Source organism: Pipistrellus kuhlii, unplaced genomic scaffold (genome assembly GCF_014108245.1).
Source record: "Pipistrellus kuhlii isolate mPipKuh1 unplaced genomic scaffold, mPipKuh1.p scaffold_m20_p_26, whole genome shotgun sequence".
NCBI classification, from domain to species: domain Eukaryota; kingdom Metazoa; phylum Chordata; class Mammalia; order Chiroptera; family Vespertilionidae; genus Pipistrellus; species Pipistrellus kuhlii.
In genome coordinates, this window is record NW_023425525.1 from 1,797,931 (window position 1) to 1,807,249 (window position 9,319).

A 9,319-nucleotide genomic window follows, 5' to 3' on the forward strand; every position below is an offset into this window, starting at 1 on the left:
TTGCCAGAGGTTGGGGAGCAGTGGGGAGTGGTAGATGTTTTCCAGCAGTTAGAATGTTAGGATTATGCAAGATTGACAAATTCTGGGCTGTACAACACAGTGCATTGTTTACTTCAAAACATTTTAAGAGATAATATATTATGTTAAGTGTCTAAACACACACACTTGCGCGTGCGCGCACACACACACACACACACACACACACAACAAATAACAAAAAAGAAAATAAACACAAAGGGACACAAGGAAACTTTGGAGAGTGCTGGCTATGTCTATCATCTCGGCTGTATTGGTACCATGGGCATTTGCATGTGTCCACACATCACACTTTATACATTACACATATGTCCACACATCAAACTTTACACATTAAATACATGCAGTTCTCTGCATATCAATTATGCCTCAATAAAGCTGTTTTCAAAAAAGAAAATATCTAAAACAAGAAGGCACGTGAAACTTTGAGTCTATTTTATCTCCACTGTGTAGGGCTTCTCTCAGAACCCGGGAAATGGCCCCTGTTCTCTAAAAATGATCGCCAGCCACCGTAGGGCACAGTATGCCTCACTAAATTATGCTGTCAACTGGAAATTAGCAATTGACCTGTGTGCTCCTTTTAATAAGAGCATCCCTGCTGGTATTGATTTATAGGGAGCATTATTTCCTGTTGCAATATGAACGGTAATAATTTCCCCTCAGAGGCACCTTATGTTTTTAAGAGTTCCTATAACAAATGAGATTTTAACAAGGCAGGAGTGATTTTATGGGATTGGAGGCTGTTTGTTATGCACCAGTGATTTGTTTAATTGAACACGATCCAGCAAACGCCAGTATTACCAATACACTCCAGCAGCAACGGCTCGACGTGTACCTGAAAACGGAAATGGAATGTGGGGTGATGGGAAGATGGAGGCACGTCAAAGTCAAGAACAGAAAAGGCACCCAATTTTAACTCAGGTCCGTCTGAGACCTTCCCAAAATATCCTCAGCTCCCAACGTGACACTATGACCTTGCACTTTCTTAATAAACATTGAACTTGCCGTGTGGTGATTGTTCCGTGTGAGCATGAGATGTTAAAACTCCCTGGCTATGGCCACATTCCAATACAACTGTAATTTTCTGATCTTATTCAATGAGCCATCCTCTCATGAGTCATTCTTATTTCCTTGATCACTCTGTCCACCTGAAAGAGACGGTATCTTTGAAGCAGCAGATGAAAGCATATTTTGATATAGACAGATGCCTTGTCAATTTCAAGATTTCAAAAAGAAAATATCAGCTCTACCCGCGAGTCGATATCTGTGAAGTCCTGAGGACTGTCCTCTTCGGATACTTAGATCAGGTGCGCCCACCCTGCATGCGGAGGCACACAACCTTGCACGCTGGCCAAAGCTTTGTGGAGACAGCCAGACCTGAGGGCAAGGATGGCCATCTTCCGCGGATGGCATTTGCCCTCCAGGTCAAAATCTGAGAACTGGGGACCTGCCCCAGCGAGCCACGAGAATTCCTGCTCTTCCTTCAGTTCACATGAGTGAATGGCACACGTGTGTCATAAACATCCGTGAGCAAAACAGAGATGCTGTAACCAGACAAGACTGGTTCCGTGTGCTGCCCGCAGGGAGCACCCGGAGCAGAGTCCTCTCTGCTCCTCAGAAAAGGCCAGGTGCGCTGGCTGAAATTTGTCTTCAGAGATTTTAGTTTCACTTCCAGGAAACTGAATTATGTCATTAATAGATTTTTTTCCTTTTGCTTTGTCTGCTGAAAAGCTTATAACTGACCCAGTTCCTTCAATCCTGCCTTATTCTCGGCACCAATTTACAGGCACAACTTTGTTTTTATGTTCGGCACTTTCGATTTTAACACTTATCTCTTCCTTCGGTTTTTGTTTTCTTTGAAGGATCTGGAACCTTTTAGAGGAAACGGCTTGGCTGTGTGAGTGGCCGGGTCAGATGCCTGGCCTCTGAGAGAACATTGCCCACCAGGAGCTAGTCCCGCTTTACGGACTCATCCTTCTGCAAAGCCAAACAGGAACCACTGTCCACACCTACTGTGTGCTTTCAGTTCTCTTTTAAATATAGTTTTATTGATATCAGAGATGAAGTAAGAGGAGAAAGAGAGAGAAATATCAGTGATGAGAGAGGATCATTGATCAGCTGCCTCCTGCCTGCCCCCTACTAGGGATGGAGTCTACAACCCAGGCATGAGTCCTGACTGGGAATCGACAATGACCTCCTTGTCCACACTCAACCACTGAGCCACACTGGCCGGGCTGCTCTAAGTTTTTATTAAATAAAACAGCAAAGTGAAATTGCACAAGAAGGAAGTTTACTGACCACAAAACACCGTATTTCTTGCGTAATAAAAGAGGAGAAAATTTTTAAAGGGAGAAAAATCGCTGGTACCTTTGTATTTGTTCCATTTATGGCAATAAACACAATTCCTATTTCTAAAAGAAAAGAAAAAAAGGCCTCTGTCTAATAGTCCCCTCAAGAGCCTTGACTCTGAGGGAGTTTTTCTCCCAGAGATTCTACGTGGTTGGCAGGAACACAATGAGATGGGGGATTAGCTTCAGTCGTTCCCGGAAGCTAAAGTAAAGGAAACTCTCCTCCAGCCTTATTGAGATATGATTACATGTGGCTTTGTGTAAACTTGAGGTGTACAATGAGATGATGTGATATTCCTTTAGACTGCAAAACGCTTACCCCCGAGAAGGTTAATTAACACATCCATCACCGCTCACAGTTACCGTGTGTGTGTGTTTGGAGAGAACATTTAAGATGTATTCTCCTAGCACCTGTCAGGACGGCATACAATACAGTGGTGTGAAGTTATCAGCATGCTGTACATTAGACCCTCAGAACGTACTCAGATTAGACCTGGGAGTCTGCACCCTGTAAACCAGAGCAGAAGAGCAACTTGTGCTGCCTGCTCCTGGCCCGTGTGCACAGACATTGGGGATCACAGAGGACCTTGTCACGTGGGTTTTGGGTGGGAGAGCAGGAGAGGAGGCTTGTTGGGGTAGGTTCAAGAAAGAATGAGAGAAGATGAAATGAGGAAAGAAAGTACAGACTATATATTTTTTGAAATTTAATGAGCAGAGAAGTGGGACATGGCTGGAGGTAGATATACAGTTCAAGGAGCTATTTCTTTAAGTTTTTTAAGCATACACACAGGCTGATGGAAATGGTCCACTAGAGGGGAAATTTAATGCTACAAAAGAGAGATGATTCAAGTGTGAGCTTCAGCTGGAAAGAGGAAATGGAGGTAATTGCTTGCATACGGGAGCCGGTTCCAGGTGCACAGAGAGTTCGTTCAGTGTAACAAAAGGCAAGGCAGAAACTGTACATACAGACCTAGGTGATGGTGTGGGAGCTGTGAACGTCTCCGTTTAACTTTTTATTCTTATAGAAAAAAGTAAAAAAAAAAAAAAAAAGAAGTCATCACTTGAGAGTGAGGGGGAAAGAAGGTTTTGGAGCTTAAAAAAGATGTCCGGAAGAATGAGAGATGGAGAAGAGAAGGGAAATGTAATAAGATTGGCAGGAAGCACTGAAAACTTTCTCGATGTGCTGGTCGTGACCGTAACGTCAGAGCGGTCAGTGTCAGTGTACATTTTTCTCCAGTTCCTTTCACCTTCATGGCTGCAGGGATAGCATTAAGGGAGAATTGCAATTAACTAGGTGTGGGATTTTTCCAGGAATGAAGAGAAAGAGGGGATGTGGAAGTGATCACAATGGTGGACCACCAGGGACTCTGAGCTGGAAAAGAAGAAAGTGAGATACGACTGGGATTGGAAGGACAATGATAAGGTCATGGGTCCATTGACTGGAAGGCTCACTGAGATCAATTGTTGAAATTGGAGCGTGGGGAGAATTGGTATGACTTAAAGCGGTACCCAGAAAACCGAAAGCTTATCATTGAGATTATGGAGGGATTGCAATTATTGGTAATGACCACACTGAGGCTGACATTGACAGTGGACAGGTTTCTTGGAAGTGAAAACCTCAAGAAAATTAAAAGCCTCAGGGTACTGGGAACTTACTCAATGAGAACACTGACATAACCACAAAGAATAAATCATGAGTCATTAGAAAAGGAGGCGACACATTCGTCGTTAACATATCCTAGAAATGAGGAATAGCAAGAACTGAGAGTAATGTGTGCTATACTCCAAGAGCATGAGCTGCAGAGAACCTTGGGTTTTATAGGGAAGAGCTGAGATAATGATCTGGAAACGGTGATGAGAAACATCACGGGCTCCTATTAGTGATTTATTGTTGCGTGACAAATTAACTCAAAACTCAAAACAACAATCATCATTTATTACCTCTCATAGCTTCTGTGAGTCAGGAATTCAGACAAGCCACCGAGGGGGCCGAAATCCCTGACTCTGGGCCCTCTCCTGAAAACAAAGCCTGGAGCCCTGCGTCACCTGACGTTTCCTGTCATGTGATGTTTCCTTCACTTCCTGATGCCGGTGAGGAGCTGTGAGCCTGGCTGGAACTGTCAGCTGCGGTCTCTACACCTGGCTCTCTGGGTGGCCTCAGTTACCTTGCCACGTGGGGCTGGGTTCCCCAAACCAGAGAGAAGCTAAGCAGACGTTGTACTGCCTTTTATCGCCTGGCCTCAGAAGTCACATGGCAAATGTGTTACATTCTAGTGACTGAAGCAGTTGCAAAGGTCCATCTAAGTCCAAGAGTGGAGGACAGAGGACGTAGACTCCACAGCCCAGTGAAGGGAAGTGTCGACCTTATTGTTGTACAAGAGCACACGGGATGGGATTAAGGGTGATGCGGCCATCTTTGTAAAATGCAGTCTGCGACGGCCACCTACCTCAGCTCTAGGATGAACTGCAGGAGAGGTGTGGAGAAAAAGCATCTACCACTTAAAAGAGATTCAATGAACACAACAAATATAGTTTCATCAAGGAGTTAAAAGGGGAAGTTAAAGATGTGGACCATTTTTCAGACTCAAGGCCGTGAAAGGGTTTGTGAGATTGAGGAAGATGAAAATTTGAGTCACGTTAGGAGATACGTAGCCACGGGGAGGTAAGAACCTGGGGGGTAAAGAATGATTGGAAGAGATGGGTTTCTTTTGCTAATGAAAGTGCACAGAGATGTAGGGTGGGATGGAATTAATATGGAGGGCATGGAAGGCTGAGAGGGAGAGAGGAAGAGGTCTCGTTAGGGGCAGTTGGAGCCCACTGGTGGTTGAGCCAACCCGTGCACAGGCAGTACTAAGGCGGACAGAGGGCTGGAGTACCAAGAGCACGAGGCACGCCATGACCAAGAAGAACTGACGCCAATGTAACCAGTACATTTTATACCAGAAAAACTAGTCACATAGTTTGCCTTGTTCACAGAGACGTGGAGGAAAATTATGTTCACCATACACATGCTGCAAAGCATTGATAATATAAAACGCATTGACGAAAAAAGGGAACAGCAAACTAATGAATGGAGCTGAACCTAATCGTGTGCCTACCAGACTGCCAGCCATTAGCTCAGTTAGTACTGCTTAGACCAGCCGAAGCGTTCCCTTTAAAGTCAGAAGCAATTCGAGGATACCTGATGCTTAGGCAAGAAAGTATGAAAGCGAATGAGGTTTACAATTATAAAGGAAGAAACAAAATTGCTATTTGCTGGTAATTAAAGGTAATGTGGTTAATTATAAAGAAAATTAAAGAGACTTCACAGAAGAATTATTAGAATTTACCAGTACCCAATTCCTTTGGTAAGTCAAAGATGAATATACAAAATTCAATGGCTTGTCTCTGTAACCAATTACATCGTGTATTTTTACAAAGATACACTCCCAGTGGGAGACAAAAGGAATATCTAGGAATACCAAATACCTAAAAAATAAATAAATAAATAAATAAATAAATAAATAAATAAATAAATATGTATCTAAAATAAATGCAAAGCTTTTCAAGAGGAAATTATAAAATATTTTATTGTGAAACATAAAAGAAGATCTTAAAAATGGAGAAAGATTTATTCTATGTTCATGGATGAAAAGACTAAATGTTGTAAAGATGTCAATGAATCCCAAATTAATCTATAAATCCAATGGAATTACAATAAAAATCTCAGTTGAAGTTTTTCACCGCACTTGGCCAGACTGAAAAGGAATGAAAACAGATTCACATGAGGGATCATGACTGTAGAGTTCCACAACCTCAAGAATAGAGAGCGAATTTTGGAAGCCACCAGGAAGGAAAAATAGGACACTGCAAAGGACTGGCGATCAGGGGGCATGTGACATGCCAGTAACCAGAAAGCACTGTCTCAGAGAGCTAGCAGAGGAGGAGGAAGAGGAGGAGGAATGGGAGGCGGGCGGCCTCCTGCTCACGAAGTTCCTGGAGAACACACTCCACTTCAGGAAAGTAGGAAATCAGACGAAGAAATTCGGAGACACCGGGTTTGTGGAGAGCAAAGGGAAAGAGAAACTCCGGGAAGCAGCTGTGAGATTTGGCGGACGTCTTGCTGCCGTGAGGGAGCCCGGTGACCATGGTGCCTGAGCGCGTGGTTCTCCAAGAGCAGAGCAGGTTCACTGAGAGCGTGTTGACCACGTGAATTCTCAGGCTCCTGGCGGCCGGCTCTGCCGATAGGGAGCTGCCCCGGAGGAGGAGGAGCAGGGAGGACGGGGGTCCATTCCCAGGCTCCTGCCTTCAGGAAAGAACAGCACCTGGAGGGAGATGCCCACAAGGCCCTCCCTCCCCTCCCTCTCCAGTGGCCCTATGACCCGGGATCTTCTCTCCCCTCTTTCCCTCACTTCTTCAGGCCTAGAGAGAGGAGGGAATGGAGCATCCCCCCCTCCTCCCCCCCGCCCCACCATGGCCCATTTCTAGCTCAGGGCCCTGCACTTCCCTCCCTCTCGGTCCCCCTAAGTCCTGCCCACATCCATGTAAATAGCGTCTGATTAAACGGCTGTCAAATTGCTTGGATTCAGCTCAACATCTGTTTCCTGCTGGGATGTGAACTGATACGGAACGTGGTACCGAAATAGCTCTGGGAAACAGGCCTTCGCCAGGGATTCTGGGATTGGCCGGCTCCCCTTGCCACGGGGTAAGTGAGAGGAGCAGCCACGTCACCTGGGGTCCTGTGTATTCACGTCGGTGGAGGCGGCCATGAAGGGCAGATGGAGGGCAGGAGGTGGAGAAGGCCGCTTGCTGCAGCTGCTGGCCTCCGTGAGGATAACATGGATGGAGAGGCTGTGGCATTCAGTGGCCCTTTCCCTGACAGCTCTCGGCCGTGGTTCTCAATTGGTGGCAATGCTGTCCCCCGGGGAACCTTTGACTTTGTCTGGAGACAGTTTGGTTGGGGGGAGGGGTGACTCCTGGTGCTGGTGGGCGGGGGCCCGGACGCTGTGACTCGTCCTGCAATGCAGGGGGCAGGCCCCATCACAAAAGTTAATGGACCCCACGTCAGCAGTGCTGAGGCTGAGAAACGCCGCCCTAGAGAGGAGAGGACAGCATATGGAACTTGAGAACAGAGTAGAAACCAGAGGGCTAGGCGGCACGTGAACACAAACCCTCTCCTCCTGGAGTTAGGGATGCCCCGCCCCCCCATGATGATAGGCCAGCTGTGGAGATGTGCCGCGTCCCCCATGGTGAGGACATGGATTTCATACCTGATGAAGCTCCAGGGTGGAGGCTGAGGGACCAAAGGGGTGGACTGTATGGACACCTCCTGTCTGCCCTCCACACCCAGTGTTCACCCTTCCCACCTTGCTCTGCGCTCCAGGAGGCCGACCACTGAGAACTGAACCTTGGACCTCTGGCTTCCGGTTGAGTTCAGACGAGATGGTATCAGAAAGAGGGAGAGAGAGCTGAGAGGTAGGGAGGGTTTTTTTATTTTATTTTTTAATATGTTTTCACTGATTTCAGAGAGGGGATAGGAACATCAGTGATGAGAGAGAATCATTGATCTGCTGCCTCCTATATACCCCTCCCCGCCCAGGGGATCGAGCCAGCAGCCTGAGCACGTGCCCTGACCGGGAATTGAACTGTGACCTCTTGGTTCCTTGGTCGATGCTCAACCACTGAGCCACGCTGCCCCGTGAGGGAGTCCCCTGGTTTCCTTCCGGTGGGGTTGCCTGGACCAGACCAGCAGTCTGCTTCCCCCAGGCCCTGCCCCCTCCCGTCGGCAGATGCTGGCCCATGGCTTCCAGCCTTTGCCCACCAGGCGCGGCGGGCGCCCACACAAGGCAGAGCCGCCCGGCCTGGCCACCCGTTTTCAGTGTCTTCATCAAACTCGCCTCGGGCCGCCCTGTTTGAACATGCCGTCTGTTTATCTGCTTTGCCAGGACCCTGGCTGCTACACTGCCTTCCTTAATGAGATTTTCCTTTCTGCGCATTTGCTCTCCAAAAAAGATTAAGGAACTTTTAATTAAAATAAGTTTCCACAAAAACAAAGAAAACCCATTTTGGTTGTTGTTGTTGTTTAACTTTGGGATGGCGAAGCTCTCAGCAGCCTGATGTGGGCTTGCAGCTGCCAGATCGAACCAGGTCGTCTGCGGACTCATTTTGCCAAAATCAGAAAGCAGGTTAGAGAGTCCCAGGGCTCCTATCTGAGGGAGACACTGTGACCACCGGAGCATAATTGGGGCTGAGGGGGACAGAGCCAGCTCTCCTGCCTGTGCGTCTCTCGTTTGCAAAGCACAGGCAGGTGCAGCTGTCCGGCAGCCCCTCCCCCGGCCTGTCCTCCCCAGCCCAGGTGGGCCGCCCTCTCCCTCGTCCACGGAGTCAGCTACTGTGCTTCTATTCAATACTGCTGTTTCTAAAGAGGGAATTACGGTAAAATGTGGGCGTGAGGCTGGTGTCCTTACAGAAGGAGCAGAACGGAGACTGCGTGCCCACAGAAGACAAGGAGAAAACGGCTTCCCGCCACATAGCTTGCTGTGCCATTGTTTCCATCTTATACTTAAAGAAAGGAATGCCATACTTTTGCAGCATCGATGGAAATAATCGTGTTTTACCTATCATGTGTTGATGTAATGGGTTGTTTAATGCCGCTAAAGAGCGAACACTCCACCAGGGAAGATTTAAATACCTAGCTGCCTTAGAGGACAGTCCTCTGCTGGCCAGCCACCCCTCTGGTCAGTAGGCAGGAGCCAGTGAAGCTGGACAAGATGAAAAGCTTTCTGGGCAGAAGCTGGTGTGGCCAGAAGTTATAGCAAAAGGAAAGAAAGGGTCCCTTCGAGCAAGACTACCTTCCTCTGGAGCCACAGGCCCCTGAGTGCGGCTCTTCCACAAAACGCCACGGCCTGGGCCAGTCTATGTTGAAGAAGTGGCGTTAGAAGAAGTTTAAGTTTAAA

General features: G+C 47.3%; 1 protein-coding gene across 1 annotated transcript in view; it reads left to right on the forward strand.

The window, feature by feature from the left end:
* VSTM2A (V-set and transmembrane domain containing 2A) overlaps nt 1-5,007 on the forward strand; it is a 40,752-nt gene extending 35,745 nt beyond the window's left edge. The window contains exon 7 of the transcript XR_006742642.1: nt 4,994-5,007. The gene's annotated coding sequence lies outside the window, so the exon portion shown is untranslated. The remainder of the gene's footprint in view (nt 1-4,993) is intronic.
* Nucleotides 5,008-9,319: the final 4,312 nt, after the last annotated feature.